This window comes from Heliangelus exortis, chromosome 5, assembly GCF_036169615.1.
Source record: "Heliangelus exortis chromosome 5, bHelExo1.hap1, whole genome shotgun sequence".
Taxonomy (NCBI): domain Eukaryota; kingdom Metazoa; phylum Chordata; class Aves; order Apodiformes; family Trochilidae; genus Heliangelus; species Heliangelus exortis.
Genome location: NC_092426.1, coordinates 28601867 through 28621563, shown reverse-complemented (window position 1 = coordinate 28621563; position 19697 = coordinate 28601867). Strand labels below are relative to the sequence as shown.

At 35.2% G+C, this 19697-nt stretch overlaps 1 long non-coding RNA gene across 2 annotated transcripts; it reads right to left on the bottom strand.

The window, feature by feature from the left end:
• Positions 1 to 8512: 8512 nt before the first annotated feature.
• LOC139797213 (uncharacterized) lies at positions 8513 to 16099 on the bottom strand. Of its 2 annotated transcripts, XR_011726352.1 has the most exons (4): positions 15261 to 16099; positions 12043 to 12107; positions 11426 to 11918; positions 8513 to 10888 (listed from the first exon to the last, which is right to left on the bottom strand). It is a non-coding gene; the product is annotated as an uncharacterized lncRNA (long non-coding RNA). The 2 variants fall into 2 exon arrangements; XR_011726351.1 differs by having other exon boundaries at positions 8513 to 11918.
• Positions 16100 to 19697: the final 3598 nt, after the last annotated feature.

Genomic DNA, 19697 nt, shown 5'->3' with positions numbered 1-19697 from the left:
GATTTTCATTAAAAAAATTGAAGTAAATGGAGCTATGATCTATCAAGAACAGGCAGCATGCATGATTTTATGTCCTTTAGCTTTGCTTGGATGTGCTGTAAGTTTATTCATCTATTGAATTCATGTATGTCACTCTCTCCATAGCAACAAGTGTGGACAACTGCGCACCATCAAACAAGAATGATACAAAAAGGAAATAATCCTTTCATTCTTTCAGTAGCAAGACACTTTTTCTTATTTGAAATAACCTTCAAAGGAAGAATGACAAAAAAAGCATAATCTTGACCTTCTGTGAGGTGACAAGACAGGTGATGTATGTTTTGAGATCTATAGAAGTCTCTGTCTTCTGGACTCAGATTATGAAGAGCCACAGTTATACATATTAAATGTAAAGTAGAGGAAGTCCACTGACTTCTTCCATTTGATCTGAAGAACAAATACTTACATGTAAATGATGGTAAATTGTTTACTGGAAGAAACCACTGAGAGCATAATGAGAAGTAACTGCTCCTTGTTTATTACATGGTAAGTGGCTCCAAGACTTTTCCTTTGGTTTTTTTTTCACTTTTTTTTTTTTTCTTGGAAAGAATAACGAAAAATAGTGCCTATAACATTAAAAAAATCATATTTAAGGAGAAAATACATTGCTGATTTTCAGAGAAGCCAAAATACTTCACGATGTGACCTGAAAAGATTTCAAGGAGATGGACGAGCCATCAGGAAAGGTGAAAGCATAAAATATGCTTCTGAGCTAGCCAGGTTTCCAACAAACCAAATGGAACTCCTAAAAACTGAAATAAAACAATTACTTTTCATTTCATTTCATTGTTTTATATGTTTTATGTGTTTTAATTGTTTTATATGTTTACAAATTCCCATATTTGTGAGCTTTGATCTTTGCACCTATTGCTTTGCTGATGTAATGACTCTAACTCGAGCATTTTATTTTTCCATCATCAGTTTAGATAAATCTTAGTAAATTTACATTAATGCACAAAAAAATGTGAGCAGAAATCAACTCAAGAAATCCATTTGGCTTCCAAGCTGAGATCTAAGTCATTGCAACTGTTCTGTTAAGCACACATGTCTCAGGAGAAAAAGCTCACTTAATAAATCACTAAAATGACCTTGTGGCACAGTAAAAACCTGTAGATTAAAATATTTTCTTCAGAAGTGTGTAACGAAACAAAAAAACCTAAGTCACTAAATGAGTAGCCATATTATTATATCAGTAAAACAAGAGAATTTTCTTTGGCCACTTGCTACCCCACTCTTACTTCACGTTTTCTCCTGGTTAGGAAGTTATACAAGTTATATATTACTCAATATACAAATTTAATTCCCAGCACTTATGACAACTGGTAATCATATATTCGCACAAAAAGAAACTTAATCCATAAAGACAGTAATCCATGAAAGCAGTAAAAGCAGTTTTAGTAACTTAATTCTGATAAAATCATTCAAGTAGAGTTATGTTAAAGTTGAAATAATACGTTTTAAAACCATGCCAGCATCTTAGAAATTAGTAACAAATGAGCCAGCACTGGACACTGCTTTCTAAACAAATTAAAACATCAGCTCTATTCAAAGTTACACAAACAATTTGAACATATTTACCAATGGACTGCATGGGAATTTATTCTTTGCAAGCAATTTGTAGACACGAGTAAATTAATTTGCTCAGTGTTCCAGAGGCCTTGTTCCAGAAAATCAGCTACCATTTCTGATGCTTTTAGAAGACTGGGGAAAAAAAATTGTACTGATTAGAAAAAGAAACCATTCTTTTATAAGCTTAGAACTAATAATTAATAATTAAATAGCTTTACAAGTTTTCCAAATTTCACTGGCCTGAGGAGGGCTGATTTCTTTACAGTCTTTGAGAAAGTACAGGATGTACCTAAGAAAGACGAGAGTGAACAAGTATATTGCCTTTAGCTGCAAACTGATGGCACAAGTGTGGTATCCAGTGACAGAATAAGGTGTAATGGTCACAAACTGGCACCCTGAAGATTTAACCTGGATATGAGAAAATACTTCTTTAGTCTGAGGATAGCAAAACACTGGAACAAGGTGTGTCCATTCCTGGAGACTTTCAACACCCATCTGGACATGTTCCTGTGGAATCTGCTCTAGAGGATCCTGCTCTAGCCAGGGAGCTGGACTGGATGATTTCCAGAGGTCCCTTTCAACCTCTACTAGTCTGTGATCCTGTGAAGTACAAAAGGAAAGACTACAGGGAATCACATCAAGATCAAGCTCAGATTTTCTTGTCAGAAATGAGAAAACAAATTTTACAACAAAAGGATCCTGAGGATGCATTAAGTTATGAGGAGGCTGTGGAGATCAGAAAGGGCTTAGTAAAATGCATGTCAGAGATCTCTGGACACTCCTTCATATAGATGGGGAAACTCAGTAGTAGTTTTGTGGAATGTGGATCCACACATCAGATGATGCAGATTGCAGGGGCAAAAACTGAAAGTAAATTGTTCATGAAGCAAATTATCTTTGTTTACATAGAGAAACTTAGGAAAACTATACTTCCCGAATTTTGTGAACTCACAAGTCATAAAATTTTGTTATCCATACATTTCATGACTCATTTCCAGATATTTCGAGAGAGAAACCTGGGATGCCTGTCAAATAATGCCCAAGCTTTCTGAAAAGTCCTTGCTATGCATGCACATGAACTTCATTGTTAAAAATGCAGTAGAGCTTCAATAATCAAAGAGGCAAACACACTTGAGAAAACAGCACTTTGAAAGAGATAAGAGCACTGTAACCAAACATTAAACCTTGCACTGCTTTCTGAAATGGGCTTCAAGAAAATAAATAAGCCAGAGCAAACACAAACAATTTTAAAGGACGTGGAGATGAACTGGAGAAGTCAGCCATGCATTTCAGAAGAGAACATGTTTTGACACTCACGATGCATTTCCAAAATGTCATTCTGTTTCAGGAACTTTGATCCTGTCTCCAGTCAGCTAAGTGTTGCTTTGCTACTCAGAGGCTCAGTTTAGATACCATTGCCACTGGATATATATATTCCTTGTGAAGATTGAAGCCCATGTGTCAGAAAAGAGTCAAGTAGCTTCCTAGAAGGTGGATATAGTCCACTTTCAAGTCAGAGGAGCCAAGGGGACCATGGTAACCCAGATGAAAGGGCTGGCAGAGAGAGATCTCAGGAAAACTGTTTTAAAGATCAAGGAATGCATAAAATTCCTTTTAAGATAAAAATAAAACAACCTCAGCCCAAAGAGTAGCCCTAAAGCTTCTTGCCAATGTCCTGCTGCTTGCATTCTTCAGTTTGGAATAGTGTTTACACTTTGAAATTTATTTTTTTAAGATAAGAAGGAAGAAAAGGGACTTTCTACGTTTAAAATACTTTAGATTGACTTAAAACAGACATTTTTCGCGTATTCTTGCCTTATTTATCAGCCCAAATTTATAAAATTCTGGAATGATTTTACCTGTGCAAAAAGACTATAAGATTTTTCAGAGAGAGTTTTAGAGTAGCAAAACCACGTTTTTTACTGTGTTTTCTATTTATTATATATATATATAAAAGATAAAATATATTTTTTCATTGAAATAGTTTAAGAATTTTTTTATGTTATTAAATTACTCAATTTAGTTCTTTCATAATAAAAATAAAATTTTCATCATTAAATATTCTACCAGCCATATTTATCCTAGATATTATTTGTTGATGCAAATAGTAAAGATCAGAATCTTGGCCAAAAAAGCCAAGGTGTTGAATAAAATTTTTCATATTATCATAACTTTATTAGGTACCTAAGTGTTTAAGTGTCAGGCCTGTGAAGCCAAAACAATTCCTTTTTCTGTATTCTGAAAGAGTAAGATTTGGGGTTTTTAGTTTTTTAATATTAAGGGGATTTTTTACATGGTAATTATTCCTTGTTTTCTTACTCAACCGTTTAATTAAACCTGAATTCTTTCTCTAGAGCTCCTAAGAGTAATGCAAGCAAATTTCAAGACACAGTATCCCCTTCTCATCCTGCAAAATCAAGAGGAAAATGTTATTTATTTGGCATAGTGGAAATTCAAGATTTTGCTCTGCTAATTTACAGATGGTGATTGTCTTTGTGGAGCTCAGCTTTTTGCCTAATTACTCTCCACAGCTCTTGAAATCTTACCCTGCTCCAGGCAACCAAGATAAGAGATGTCTTCAGATATTGTTCCCTCTGGCTGTACAGGAGCCTCTTCCTTCATCACATCCAGACCTGAGCCAAGAGCCAGAGTTCCTGACTGCCATGAGCCTCTCTGGCTGCTTTCAGATCCTAGGGAAACCAGGCAGTCTTTTACTTCAGCAAATGTTTAAATAGAAAGATGTGGAGTGAAGAGACAGATTTTGGGCACTATAGTCAGAGCAGAAGATAATAATTGAACTAAATATAAATAAGAAAATGAAAGATTTCAGAGAGTGTATAAAGTCCTATAAGCCCTAAATAGATTCAGGTCTTGTGTGCATAGCAAATAATGCCCAATAATGTAATTGATTTTCAATACAGAATGAGGGGGATTTACTTCCAAAAGAAGACTATTTTTTGCAATAGGCAGTAACCACTTGGCTAACAAAAATACAGTTTTAAGAACCTGTGACTAACAACTGCAAAAAGGCAAAGATATAAAAATCGTTTTCAAGAAGAGCTTTTTTAAGATTTCCTGAAGGAACTGGTAGATAATATGTACAAGGTCTTTTAAAAGTTACATCTGTTTTACTCTCTGGTAGCATTTAGTACAATCCCTCTCCAACTGCAATTTCTGTCAAGGGAGTTACCTTACCAGCACTATTTTTTTATCTTATCTAAAAAATGTTCTAGACAATGCATTTCTCTCCTCAAATATTTAACATGTGATACAATTTATTGAGCTTCAGCATTTTTAACTTTTTTTTTTTTTTCCCCCAAAATCAAGCATACAGCCTGAAAGTGAAAACATATATAAAGAGCTTGTGCATTTGGAGATTGTCTCCTTTCAAAATTTCTTTAATTTTAATTGCTTAAATTTCTTAATTTCAATCTTCTAGGGAAGATGAGTGTTTGGCATACAGAAGAAAAACTAATGGAAATTTGAATATTAGACATATTTTATTCTGCTAAATATCAGAACTTTAAAAATGCTTCAATTTTTTTTTACTTTTAAAACTAGTATGGCACTTGACAGAATTTTTGATGTAGACATAAAAATTCTGGAATTGCACTCTGGCTGTTTTACTTATTATTTTGATAAGATATTGGAACCCTGTTTAGCTTTACAAAGTCTGCATTCCCTCAGCTTGCTATCTGTAGGCTACTTGGGATATAAATCTATGGCCTTGTATAGAGTCCTTATACTAAAAACAAATAACTATATTTTCATATGATTTTCTCAATGCGTTCCCAGACCACAGGAGTAATCAGAAAAAGTACTCATATGGTCATAGAATACAGCAAATAATATAATTTTTGTCCTTCTAACATGCTCTAGTAGTCCCCTGCTGGACAGGAAGAACACTGTTAGCCTTCTCATCAGCCTGTGATGGGATATTCAGATGATTATGTGTCCTCTGCAATTAACAAATCACAAAATTTTTTACATACTCTCTCATTTTCTTCCCCATCTGTTTTGAGAGAGACAGCTCTTATAGGTAACTTAAAAGTAACTAAATTACTGTTTAGTTTTTACTAATAAATGTGAAAATAAATGTTTACTAATAAATTCAAAGAAAACCTGACAAACATCCATGAAGGAAACACAAGCTGGTAGTTTTGCTAAAGAGTAATTTCTGGATGAGAGTATGAATTAGCCTGTGTAATGAAACCTTGTATTCTAAAGTGAAATGCTTAATATTCATACTTGCATTTAAGATATTTAATTTTCAGAAACAAGAAGGAAGAAACTTCCAAATCCAGACTCAATATTTTCAGAAAGTAGATTGTTTGAAACAAGCAAATATTCTCTACATATTAAAGGACTGTCAACATTGTCAGCATGTCTGTGCCCTGAATGAAAGTTTTATTTCCTTGTCAGTGATTCAGAACATCTACAGCTACTCTTCAGTGACTAGGAAAAAACCATACCAACTGAGATAATGCTTTATTTTAAAGTTGAAGGCACGAAATTAAGTACTAAAAGACAGTTGCGTACCTGTTTTCAGGAGTAAAAAGCCACATCAGATCTATTTTCTTTCAAAAAGTTGGCCAAGGATCATATTTCAGAAGCCAAATAACTCATAATATTATTCCCAATGTTCTATCCTGTGTGCTGAACTGGACACATTTGTATAGGCATGATGTTTCATGATTAATTTATAAGTCACACCCCATATAAATCCATCTGCAGCTCCTCCTCCCCAAACCTACTGCAAATCTCACCAGAGTGCCTGAATTGCAGTCTATCCCACCTGTAGACATGGCTAGGTATCAAAAATCAAACTGTATAAACTTGACTATAAAGCCATAGAGAGTTGTAAACTTCTTTTGTCTAGAAATGCCAATAAAAAGAGTTGCAAAGCCTCAGGCATTTGTGCTTCCTATGACTTATGATACTTATTGGGTTTTTTTCATGTTGAAATTAGGTATACAGTCTATAACATTATTCTTGAAATTGAACCAGATTACATATAAAATTAACACTATGTTAAATTAATAACCTAATAATTATTTTTGCATTATTACTCTTGGGGTACTGTTACTCAAAAGAGCAAAAAAGAACTTGCAATTGAAAAATAGCAACATGTTAATGATGCAATCAAACATCCACACACAGCCAAATTAAATAGGAAAACTGGAAATGTTAAGAAAAGCTGATGAATGAAAGCCAGAGGATGCCACAGTAAGGGTGCCAGGAAGACATAAGTCTAATACTTGATGGTTGAGCAGTCCCAACATCTTGAGAAACTACAAGTAGATACATGTTCTTTTTACTGCTGTTCATTGGAATAACATGAGTGATTTTAAGGGATCTTTCACTCAAGCTTAGTCATAAAGGCAAAAAAATCCCACTATTTTTATTCAATACTGCCACAAAAAGCACACACTGACTGTGGCTTATCTTTATCTTATCTTTATCACATATCTTGTCAGCACCATCATCTGGGCCTAGCAGAGAAGGCTATCAAGTGCAATATAATTGGCAGCATCTCAAAACAGGGTGTAGACTCAAACACATTTTGTGCAACTGGGAAAAAATAGCAACAAAATAATTTGAAATGCCAAGGACTGAAACCTTCATGAGCTACACCCATTAATTCACTTTTAAACTGAAAATTGCAAAATTTTACAAGAAAAAAACAACAAGAGGTTTGCTTTTTTAAGTTTTTGCTTTCATAGAGCATCTGTCATCTAAATAATACCATCTCTCTGATCAGCAGTCACTGGTGTCAATAATTCAAATTGGTGGAATTCAAAGTATCTTTGAACATTATTTACCTGAAGTTAAACATCAAGAATAAAACAATGGGAAATTTAAAAAATTGTAGAGAATGTGAAATTTCATTAAGCATTGTGTTCACATTATTCTGAATTTAATGAAAAAAATACAGGATGGTATAAGTTTAGTCTTTACTTCAAAACTAAAGTTAATCCCTGAACGAAGTAGTGTGCTATGAGGAAGTGACCAACACCTTAATCAGGTGAGTGCTGGTCAAAACAACATTTTAAGAAGGGACATAAATTATTTGCACAAAAAAGGCAGAAGAAGCCAAGAAGAAGCTTAAGAGGAATCTATTCCCAGGCCTAAGTAATAAAGCTAGAACAAAACATTTTTGCTCTATGATTCCTAAGTAAACTGAAGGATCACCTGTGCAATGTGAATCCAGTCTGTCAGAATTGTCCAAGGTAGATTTCATCTCCTCTAATTTTGCAGTGTAAACTATTCCTCTAGGCTACTTTTAGACAAATTCTAGACAGGCACTTGAATCTTAGTCCATGAAAGTAAAATGAAATTACAATCTGTATTCACTCTACTAATGGTAACTCCTGAAAAATCCACTCTTCCTTCCCTGCTCTCTATATATCTTTACACATTAAAAATTATTCAACTCTACAGAAACATTTTGCCAAAAGCTAGTACATTTGTATTTGAAAGCAAGGGAATTTTGCTTTCCACCAGTGCTCTCTTTCCCCTTTGAAAGTGGGATCTTTTCCATGAGTTGAGCATGCTTGTGGAAATAACCAAAGCAAAGAAATCTGCAGAAATGAGGTTTTTCCCTCTAAGTACAATACCACTGCTTTAGGGCTTTACAATGTTGAAAGCAGTGCTGTAGGAACTCCTGTGAGATCATCCCTACACTGTTGTCTCTGTCTTTATACCAGTTTTTTGTGGGATTAAATCCACTTCACCAATGGCACAAAGACTTTCTGCATTACGCCCTCTTAACAGAAATTCCTTTTATGGTAAGCATTATCAGAAGATTCTACAAATAACAAAGAGAAGAAGGTTATTTTTTATTTTCTTATCAGTAAGACAGAAAACATATGACAAGAATTACATTATAATACTTCTTCGGGATTCAAGGAAGATTTTATTTTTATAACACTGAAAATATTGATTTAATTTACTGTATTCATTTTCTTAATTTAAAGATGTGACATGTATAATAGCAATAGAAGAGGCAGCCCACATTTTACTAGTCTTAATTTTGTGATCAAATTTCCCACAACAAAAACTCATTATAAATGTCAAAACTGATAGTGTTGCAACTTCATACAAATGTAAGAAACAAATGTAAAATTACCTATGTATTATTATGTTTTAGTTTTCATGTATCGACTTAGAGTTCTTTGCTTTCATATCTACATGAAATTAAGATTATACAACTTTAAGGTGGAAATGAGAGATTTCCTTTTTTTTAACAAACTTCTAAGAAAGTAGTTGGGAAATTCAATCCCAATAGCATGCTCAGAAGCAGTCAAGTTTTCTGCCTAGCAAATATTTTTACCTTCATTTTTTCCCAAAGCCATAGTCAAAAATATATGCCATTTTCACAGGAATTATTATTATGTGATATATAATAAAATATTAAAAATATTACCTAATTAAAAAGATTTTTCTACATATCAACCAATATAAATTCATTTAGTACCTACTTGATGTTATAGTATGGAAAACAGGCACATTTGATAAATGCTCCAAGTTGCATTTCTGTAAAAAGACATTATTCCACCACAGTATATCCAAAGACTTACCATTTTCTTATTATTACTTAAGAAAACCCAATTAACCAACCAACCAACCAAAAAAAAAAAAAAAAAAAATCTCCACCAAAACTACCAAACACTGTGTAGATCTTAAAACCTGGGTTGCTTGTCTGTGGATTTATGCTCCTATTTTCACTAATAACTCTAGCCAGAAATGCTTGGAACTGCCGATATCTTTCCAAAATTATATAAACCACTAAGAACCTAGGATCATGTTATGTACTAAAAAAGGAGCAAAGAAACTGAAGGTCCTTGTATCAGACGTGTTCTAACATGATTTTGAAATTGTTCTCTGCCAAGTTAATAGAAGATTCAACTTTGCTGCTTTTGAGAACTTAGGAGCTCTGCAGTGTGTTGTATCTCAGTGCTCTGTTGCTCTCTTACATCATGTTCCCAGGCACTTCTCTTGCTGCCTCAATTGCAAGTTTACTGCAGCTGCCTGGCCAGCTATGAAGCCAAGGTCTACAAATCTCTTTTGTGTGCCACACATGATGTGTTTCATCAGCTTATTGTGGTATTGGGGCTTAATCATCCAAAGTTCAGTTACTCTGCTGTATGATATCTAAAATATGACCTGGGCAAACAAAATACTTTCCTGTAGACAAAGAAGAAGGGGACTGTTCAGAAGTCTGAACCTTGGGAACTAGAGTCATGCTTATATAGATACTGAGTTTCAGGCAAATGCTACAAGTTCACCACTAAGTAGTAAGGAAGAGTTTCCTTAATGACATCCCTGTTCTAAATAAGTGTAATTTGAATTACAGTCATTACTTCTTAGTTAAATTTCAATCATGAAATCACTTTAATTCGAACTAAAGTGTTATTTAAAACAACAACACCAAATAACAGTGATTGAAATGACACATTTTTTTCCTAAGCAACTTAATTCAGGGTTTGGTAGCTAGATAGAGTTTTTACTAATGTTACCTATACAACTCCCCCTTGAGATAATTGGTGCATAAATATTCATTTCAAAGTGGTTAATGCAACAAGTCAAAGAAAGGATTGATTTATCTACAACAAGTAGACATATTGTACAGAAGTATTTTTTGGCATCATCTGTGGACCACTGTGCCTCAAAATTAATTATGTTTGAGCAATTTTAAACTCATAGTCAGTGTTGTTGTCTGTTGTTGGAAACCAGATGCCCTCACTCAAATTAAATTTGAGTAGGTGTTATCTTCAGGTATCCTTCTTTTCTTCTTGGCTGATGTGTTATGGTATGTAAGCATTGTTACATTCCACTGGATATTGTCTTGAGCCATTAAAGATGTCAAACAACTGCAGTCCAGCTATTTTAATGTTGAAATATTGCTGCAGATAAGAAGTTTCGTTTTATCATCTTTCTTATTTTCCAAGTTTTTACCTTTCTAATAGGTAAACCTCAGGAAAATGAAACTGTTCACTTTAATCTATCAATATTTCAGCTCTCTTAACTATGATTCATTCAATGTAATATTCACTGCACCGATGCACACATGCACATTTTACATTTCTGAGACAGAAATGCCAGGCTCTTCCAGGAAAAAAAAGTGGATAGGTTATTTGTGTTGTCTGATGCACTTGTCTGATGCTCCAAAACAAAATGTAAAGCTTCATTAGAAGCAGAAATATTCCCGTGATCTTTTGAGCTTCTATCTTCTTCTCTAGAACAGTCTCTGTAAGCCAGTACAAAACAAAATTCTCTCCTGCAATAAAAGGCAAACAGAAGTATCAGTAAAAAAAAACAAAGCAATGCAAGACAGGTTTCTAGATAAATCCTATTTTTTCTGAAACTGAAGTTCATAGAAACTCTTGGCGATCCCATTCTTTCTCTCAGCTCCTTGAAGAACCACCCTCAACTTCCCCCCTGAAACCTCACAAAACTGAGGGGAGAAATAGATTATACAGATTGCTTTAAATAAAAGTACACTGGCTGGCTGCAACTTTTAGGTTTAGTACCTATTGAATCAAACATGAGAAGGCAATATGTGGCTTGTTTCTCATTTTTCCTACAATTCCTTTGCTTTTCCAGGTGCTTCCAAAAGACAGGTAAACTTTATATCTAAATACACAAGCTATTCAACATTAATATTTTCATCACAGAGCAAGTCATGTCTGCTTAGTGATAACTGAATTCTCACTTATATGACTTGCTGACTGATAGGCTCAAGGAAAACTATGCCTTCAATACATATGGGATTTATTCCTGAGACAGGTGATATTTCATTTCCGTTTAAATGTACCTGTTGTCAGCAGTCAGGATTTCACAAGGAGAGATAACCCCAAAGACAGTTTAAACCGGACCACAGAGAGGCCTGAAGCTGCAGTTCTATTTCCTGAAAAATCATGCAATGAGACTTAAAAATTAGAAGATGTGATCACAGGCTCTGGTTGCTAAGACAGACAGCTATGCTTGGAAAAAAAGTTGTATAGCTTTATGAGCACTGCCTTCATGCCTACACAGAGGCAACTATAGCAAGCTGCCTAGCAACTCATTAATGAGCAATACAATACCAGAATGCCTAAACTCAAACTCAGGAAAATGGGTATAGCCTTCTCACCTAATAATAGTGGAGATTTCCATGTATGACTATGTGTGTCATATCCAGAACAAGGATTGCAAGGCAACCTGATGCTGAGATTTTGGGGTAAACTCTCAAAGAAAGTATTCAGTAACAAAGAAGGACACTGCTTCAATATCCTTCCCAGAAGGCTCAGTCTTTTAAAAGGACCACACTGGAATGAAAAGAAAAAAGAATAAAACTATGTTCTTATTTATATTACTTCATACTTTATAAAAGTTTTTTTTAAAATGGTACCAAACCTTTTTAAAACCTTAGAGAGCTTTGTCACATCTTACCTTTTAAAGTTGTCTTGGCATTAGAATGGCTTCTTCTTTTCTGCACTCTACTTAAAATTAAGCACCTTTGTATGGGAAAGGAATTTAAAAACAAGTTAACAACATTTTTTAGCTAAAGAACTTTACAGGTGAAGATAAAATACAATAAAAATATAAACGACTTCAAGATCAAGAAATGGTGCTCCATAAGCACAAGTAAAAATCAACCAGGAGTCTTATCTAATTAATGTGAAGGTAACTTGGATTTTATAAGTTAAAGATGTTACAATGAATGTTTCATTGTATCACTCTGACATTTGCATAGATTAATACAAGACAAGGAATGAATATGAAGTAGAGATTTGTGTGAAGCTGCAGGGCTATGACCTTCTGGCATCACAAAGAGATGATGTCTGGCTCCCTTGACTGGAGTATTGCAAAGGAGAGAGAGACTTTGTGGAAAGACATGCTGGAAAGGAAGCCTGGGAGCTGTAGAAGCTCTTTCTGTGAAAGATCAGCTGGAATGTATGGAGCTCTTCATGGGGATGGATAACAAGGCAGCTGAGAGTTCATGGGTAAAGATTCAAGACAAGACACCTAGGGATGACACTGTAGTGGTTGTCTACTAGAAGCTGACTGACCAGAAAGAACAAGTGGATACAGTTCTATATACCATGGATGAGAGCATTCTCAAATTTGCAGGCTGTTGTCCTTGTGGAGATTTTAATCAGCCTGATATCTGCTAGAAAAACTACAGAGCAGGAGGTTCCTGGTTCCATACACCTTATGCAAGGGATACAGGAGCCAACAAGGAGTGGTGTTCTGTTGGGCCTCGAACCCACCAACAATGAAGGGCTCATTGGAGACCCGAAGGTCAAAGGCAGCCTTGGTTTCAGTGACCATGAGAAAGTGGAATTCAGGATAATAAGGGGAGAGAGGTGATGGAAAAGCAAGCTCGCAACCCTGGATTTCAGGGGAGAAGAATTTGGCCTTCGCAAAGATGTACTTGGTAGAATATCATGGTGTAAGGTCCTGCAAGAAAGAGGGATCCAGGAAAGTTGGTTAATATTCAAGAATCACTTCCTTCAAGCTCAGAAAACTGGTTGAACAGCTAGGCCCAGGGGGTGGTGATGAGTGGCTTGAAGCCTTGTTGGAGGCCAGTTGCTTGCAGTTTACCTCAGGGGTCAATACTGAGTCCAATGCTGTTTGACATCTTAGTTAAAAATCTGAATTATTGGGGCAGCACGTACGTTGAGCAAGTTTTCCAATGATAAAAACCTAGTAGAATAGGCCGAGATGCAAGGGGATTGTGCTGCCATCCAGAAGGCTGGAGAAATGGGTTAAGAGAAGCCTCACGAAGCTCATCAAGGGGGGAGTGCAAAGTCCCACACATAGGGAGGAAAACCACCATATATCAACATATACCAAGGGTCAAATGGCTGGAAAGCAGCTTTGCAGAGAAAGACCTGGGGTTCCTGGTGGACCGTCAACTGAAACTGAGAAAACAGCTGGCTTTTCAAAAGACAAAATGCCTCATATGAAAAATAACTATCCCTGAAACTTTGGTATAATAAATATTTTAATATTAGGGGTGAATGATCTGTGAGTGCTTTTCATCCCCAAGAATGCTACGGTTACTCAAATGTGTGATAAACAGCACCAAACAACATCCTGTTTGGCATGACCATCAAGAGATCACGTGTGTCAGAAACTGGATGAATTTACTCTGCACACCAAACTGTGTGCATGGAATGTATTATTGGAACAGCCATGTTGACATGGAAAGCAATGTTAGCCCTGTCTTCTGACTCCAAAACGGTCAATAGTAGATGTTTGGCAGACAAGGAGTATCAAGGGTAAGATGTTTTTAAGTGTAACCAGGACTTTGTGTAAAACAGCTTCTCCTGCAACATCTGATCCCTTTTGAAATTATGAAATGTTGTCATTCACAACATACTGTACTGATGATTTCTACAGTTTAGTTAAGCATTTCATGAAACATGACCTTTGTTTGTCCTGGGCTAGTGCCTGAGAGTTTTATCCAATGCTCTTAGCTCTTGCTCATTGAGAAGCACTGAGTAATCATATGTGCTTCAGTCTCTGGCTAAAGCTGAAAGAGCTGTTCAATCACAAAATAATGCAGGGAGAAACTAAATACTTCTTCTTGCTTTTTTTTTTTTTTTTTTTTTTTAGAAATTTATGAAACCCTTAAAGGTCATTCAGTCTATACAGTAGAAATTTAAAAAAATTATGTTCTGCAGTTCAGCTTTGTTTGTCTTGGGTTTAATTTCTTGGGAAGGAAAGTTAGGGAGATAGATATTTACTGTGTGAATGTCTTAAGTGTATTGTATAGCCAGGCTCTTTCTTACATGCAAAGAGGGAAAAATATTCCAAAACTGAAGAACTCCTGACTTTCTTTTGAACTCCTGACTTTAGAAACAAGAAAGAACTGAATACTTGGGATCACTGTCCTACAAAGGATTCATCCTGCCTTTTAAGAAATAGGTCTTTAAAGACTTCCAGAATCTATTTTCCACTGAGATTACTCATGAAAAATCTGCAACATCTGTTAAAACTGAGAAAAAAAATTCTTTTTCTTTGTAGAATCAATTAACCCATAAGGAGGCCAGTGACAGAAAATAGCTATACATGTCACTATACATATTCTACTATCTGCAAATAGACAGTGATATTGTGTGATGTTTTGTAAAGATCAAAAATTGATCTGGAAATAGAACTGTGGGCCAGATAGTAAAGTGTATGAGAGTTTGAAAGAATGATTCATAATAAATTATTCCTGTAGTGTGTACCTCAAATTGCCAAAGATGCACACAAAGTAGTTCATTATCCTGCTGACTCTGCACCCTCATCTAGATGTTTCCTTTAGCATTCTCTAGCTGTCTTTGGGCAAAAAAAAGAAACCAAACAAACCAAGCCCTATTATTTTTACATAAATCAAGTCAGCCTCTTATCATAATTCTGACATAATGATAACTTATGTACTGTGCAACAAACAGTAGAGTCTGCTGCTTTTTTAAAGGATGAAAAGCCTTGTTATTTAGAATATAAGTAGCAATGTGAAAGGAACTGAAAACAGACACAGGATTTAAAAAATTATGAAAGTTATAAATTCTGGAATATTAAATAGTCTTAAATTTTCAGAAATTAAATTATCCTGGCCTCTGCAACCATGTCCTCTTCATTATGCAGTTCTTCTCAATGTCTAGTCTGTTGCTTACCTTTTCCATCTGTCATCCTCTTCTTTTCCCTGTTTCTTTCAAAGTAACTTCCCCTCTTCCTCCTGTGTATCCTGATTCTGAATGTGTGGAGCCACTAAAAGACTTGCTGAAACAAACCTGTATGTTGCATAAACACAGATTCCACTTTCTCTGTCTCCATTAAGCATTAGTTCTTTGTACCACCATCTTCATCTGCAGTCTGTTTCCACTGATACTCATAAAATGGTCAGTCTTCTTCAATTTAAAGCACAATCCACCTTACTTTTCAAAAAAATATTGCTTTTATAGTGTAATTTGTAATATGATAGTTGCATTACAGACCTTTTAATAGAGACTCTATGGATTTAATTTCAGAGGAATAACAGGAATGGTTCCTTGTTCACAGCTTTCCTGTCCTAAATCTCTAACCACAACATAGTACAGTGGAATTCTGAAGACAAGTGATTTAGTGATGTTTATGGCACCTCTGACTAATTTGTATCCAAAGTTTTGGGTATTTAGCAGTAACACAATTAATTCACACTGCTGTCTCTTCTGCCAGTTTACATTACCAGAGAGGTACAAGATGAGAAATGTCTCACTTCCTCTGAGGTGAGCCAATTTGAGGTACAGTGTTAATTGTAGAGACTAGAGAATATCATTACTTGATTAATTTCATGACGTATGAAGAATGTTAGAAAGGGAAGAATGAGATCTAAGAGCAGTTAATCTGTTAACACTCTCTTTTTGACCTTGCTACTACCAGAGCAGTTCTCTAAAGGCATTGATGGCTGGCAGTGATTTGAAAGGATGGTGAAACAAACTTTTGAACTTTTGGAAAATTTCTGCTCAAAATTTGTATAATTAAAAGTTTTCAATATTAAGATTTCAGTTTTATTTAAAAAAATAAAATTTCAACCTTAAAACATAAAATTTCTAATTTTGGGGGGGAATTCTAAATATAGTATTTTATCTTGGGACAAGTGTATCTGGCTCTTGACATTTTTACTAGTTCAAATGAAATTTAAATGTTTCAAGTTTTAAAATGATTTTTTAACCTTTTTGTTAGTTATTATAGAAGCACATAGCAGTTTTAATTAGGATGGTCCATAGCCCTTTTCTACAGGGACGATTCACTGACTGAATTATATCTGCCATGAAGTACTTTGGTTTCCTCTCTGGTTGAATGTATGGCTAAAGCTCCTAGAGCTGGCTATTCTGAGAGATTTCGTTCACCCAGAATTTGGAGTTCATAGTTCATATGTAATTATAATGTATCCACATAGTATTCAGTATTGCATCAATGTCAGATGAAAGCAATCATCCAATAGCATCCTGATAAATAAAAAGAAAACATCTTAATTGAAAGTCATATCCTATCCATGAATTCTCCCACTTTGAGGTTGATTCAAGTTTTTACACATTTTTCTTTATTGGATCCCCATTGTTACCCCTCCACCTTCACCCTCCCCTTCATTTCCCCATGGAACTGTGACAACTCTGATAACTGGGCTGCTGGACAGATGGAAATCCCAGACAAATTTCTGTTACTCCTGTGCACTTCAGTTTATACACATGCATCATCCCTCTGACCAGAATATCCCAGATAATTGGCCAAAGAGTAATTAACTGAAAAATGTTACAAAAGCTAAAATTAGCTTGGGGGAAAGTCTTGTCAGTTCCCAGTGCAGGGAGAAATTTTGCCACTTCATCCTAATTTGGGATAAAACAAGAGGTGAAATAGTTAATTTCCTTTCAGGGATGGGTGGGGAACAAACCACAAAAGTTTTTTCCCTTACTACCTGTAATGTTTTATTTTAGGGTGATTAAAAAAGTCATAGGTTGAATGTCCTCATAGATCAAATTAGGAAAAAACCCCTAAAGCCTCTGTTTCTAGGGTGGTGGAATTTTTGCAGCTCTTGCAGAATCAAGTAAGCAATTATGCAATAGGGCAGAAAACTTGAAGTTGTATATGATATTAGATACTTCAGGCTGACCAAGGATTTAAAAACAGATTTCTGACATCACTGGGAATAAAATTGACAGGCTATAGAGAGAATTACCCTTTGGCTTCTTCTCTGCCATATATTTGGAACCTATGTCTGAGTGCTTCTTTCAGGATCAAGATCAGACTGTTCTGCTGTAACAGCTGCATGAACATCACTTATGAGGATCCTTCTTTGGGTTGTGGAAAGCCTCATAGCCAGTCTGAAGCTGGGAACCAGGGAAGTTTGTACAGCAAGAAGGCTCAGGCACCACTTGGCTGTTTGAAGTTGTCAGGACCATCTTAGTAATGGAAGTGCCCAGATAAGGTCACATTAACAAGTAAATAACTGAGAGTTAATGGAATCTGGCTTTTCAAAATCTCAGATTAGTATCCTAATGTTTTACTTGGGGTTCTTTACCTGATTTGCATTATATAAATTTTCAACTTATGCAGGAAATATTTTGAAAATAGGCTTAGAGAACAATAGAAAAAGAACCAAAAATGTGAAATAATATATGTATTCAATAAAAGAGAAAGCAAAAAACCAAAGATCCAGAAAATAATAACCAGAGTAGAGAGAAGGGGTGTTAAAATAAAAAGCATGATTATAGTGCATAAGGCCTTGTCAAGACACATCTCTGAAAAAGTAGATTACTCAAATAACCCCCAAAAGAGCAAAATCTGAACAACTGCCAGAAGGATTGAACATGGAAAATGTTTAGCAGGGAAAATACAGTTATGAAGACCATAATATAGTTGTAGTATTTCACACTGCCAAAAAAAGTAGCTATGGTAACATTACAGTAAATAACCTGGTCAGAACACAGTTCAATCAGGCTCAGTAAGTATCTCTCATAATAAAGGAGAGAGTGAGACCTGAAAAGGGCAAACATATAAAGTCAGCATAACTTTGCAATGTGATTTTTTTATTTTTATTTTTTTTAGAACTTTGCTAGTATAAAACTTTTTTTTTCAGTATCAGTGCTTAGAAAATATTTGTTTACCATCAGCTATGGTGATTTCATTGAGTTTGTTAATTAGATATTTCTATACATTTTGAATGCCATCCCAAGGCCACTTTTGCAATCTTTATTCAGTGAGCTGTCAGATACAGTCTGGGCCCTGGGCTTCAGAACCACATGTGTTAGTGTTGTGCCTTAATCTGCAAGGTGCCTCTGATGCATCTATGTGGTCATTTGGCAGCTGGATCATGAAGTACATTATGACCAGTTATTTTCAGTGTTTGCACCAACTGCAAAACAGAAATAAACATAGTGATGACAAAAGGCATATAATACTTGTATTATTGCCCAGTAAAGGCAAAGTTGGAATAGGAGCAGACCAGCTGTTTGGCATACTTTCTGGGATTTACAATCTGTAACAGAGACCTAAGCACTTGTGGGTTCATTTATGAAAATCAGCTTGGCTGTTTGTGCTACATCCCTATAGCTGCCAGCCTTTGTATGCTCTTTATTCTGGGAAGAGTGCCAGATTTCCTATACATGCTAGATAAGCAAAGGCAGTGAGCACATTTAGGGGAATGACCAGGGAAAAGGCATTTTCATTTATTTACTGTTAGCACTGAAAAGCAACAAGGAGTGAAATATATCCATGAGCATGAGAGGGATGGTACCCTGGGAATGGCATTAAGTATTGAGCAAAAACTAGTTTCCAACCTGATGCCTCTTACATTATGTGTTGGTTTTCAAAGCAAAATGACCAAAAAAGGAATAGAAAAAAAAAGAATTTAGATGTCATTCTTTAGGGACCCATAATGTAGCTCCTAATAGTAAATTTTCTCCCCCCCCAAAATTAAATGAATGGATTTGCTAAAGGAGCAGTATATGTAAAATAAATGTTAGCTATACACTTCATCTGACAACTCTGTTTAAAAAAGGAGTTGAATCTGATTTCAGAAGGGTGAAGTTTCTGTCAAATGCTTGTGATACTTTCACAGTTCAAGCGGTTTCTTTTCAGAATAACTCCCTGACATGACCCCTACAGTTCTCTTTTCATTATGGCATGCAAAAGATCTAGGAATTTGTGAAAGATCCACTTAAAGATCTACTTAAAGTAAATCCCCCTATGTGGCTGCATTTTTATTCCTTCTCATCTGAAAGTATTGATGGATATGTTAATAATAGTTGTTTCTCTTAATACATATTTCAGCCTGTCTAGTCTGTATGTATTATTCTCTTATGATTCTACCTGGGGAGAGAGAGCATGTACCATAGTGGAGCTGATTTACTGAAAACAGGACATATTATAAATACCAAAATAGTACTTTGTAGTACAGAAGTTAGGGAAAAGCAAATATAACTTTGTGTAAAAATTTAAATTAATTAATATTTTCAGTTATTCAGATATTCTCATGTGGTAAAAGGTATTTGTGAGTGGAGTGCCAATATATGAATTAAGTAATATTGTTCTCTGGCAATTTGGCGCAATATACCATTCAAACTGAGGCATGA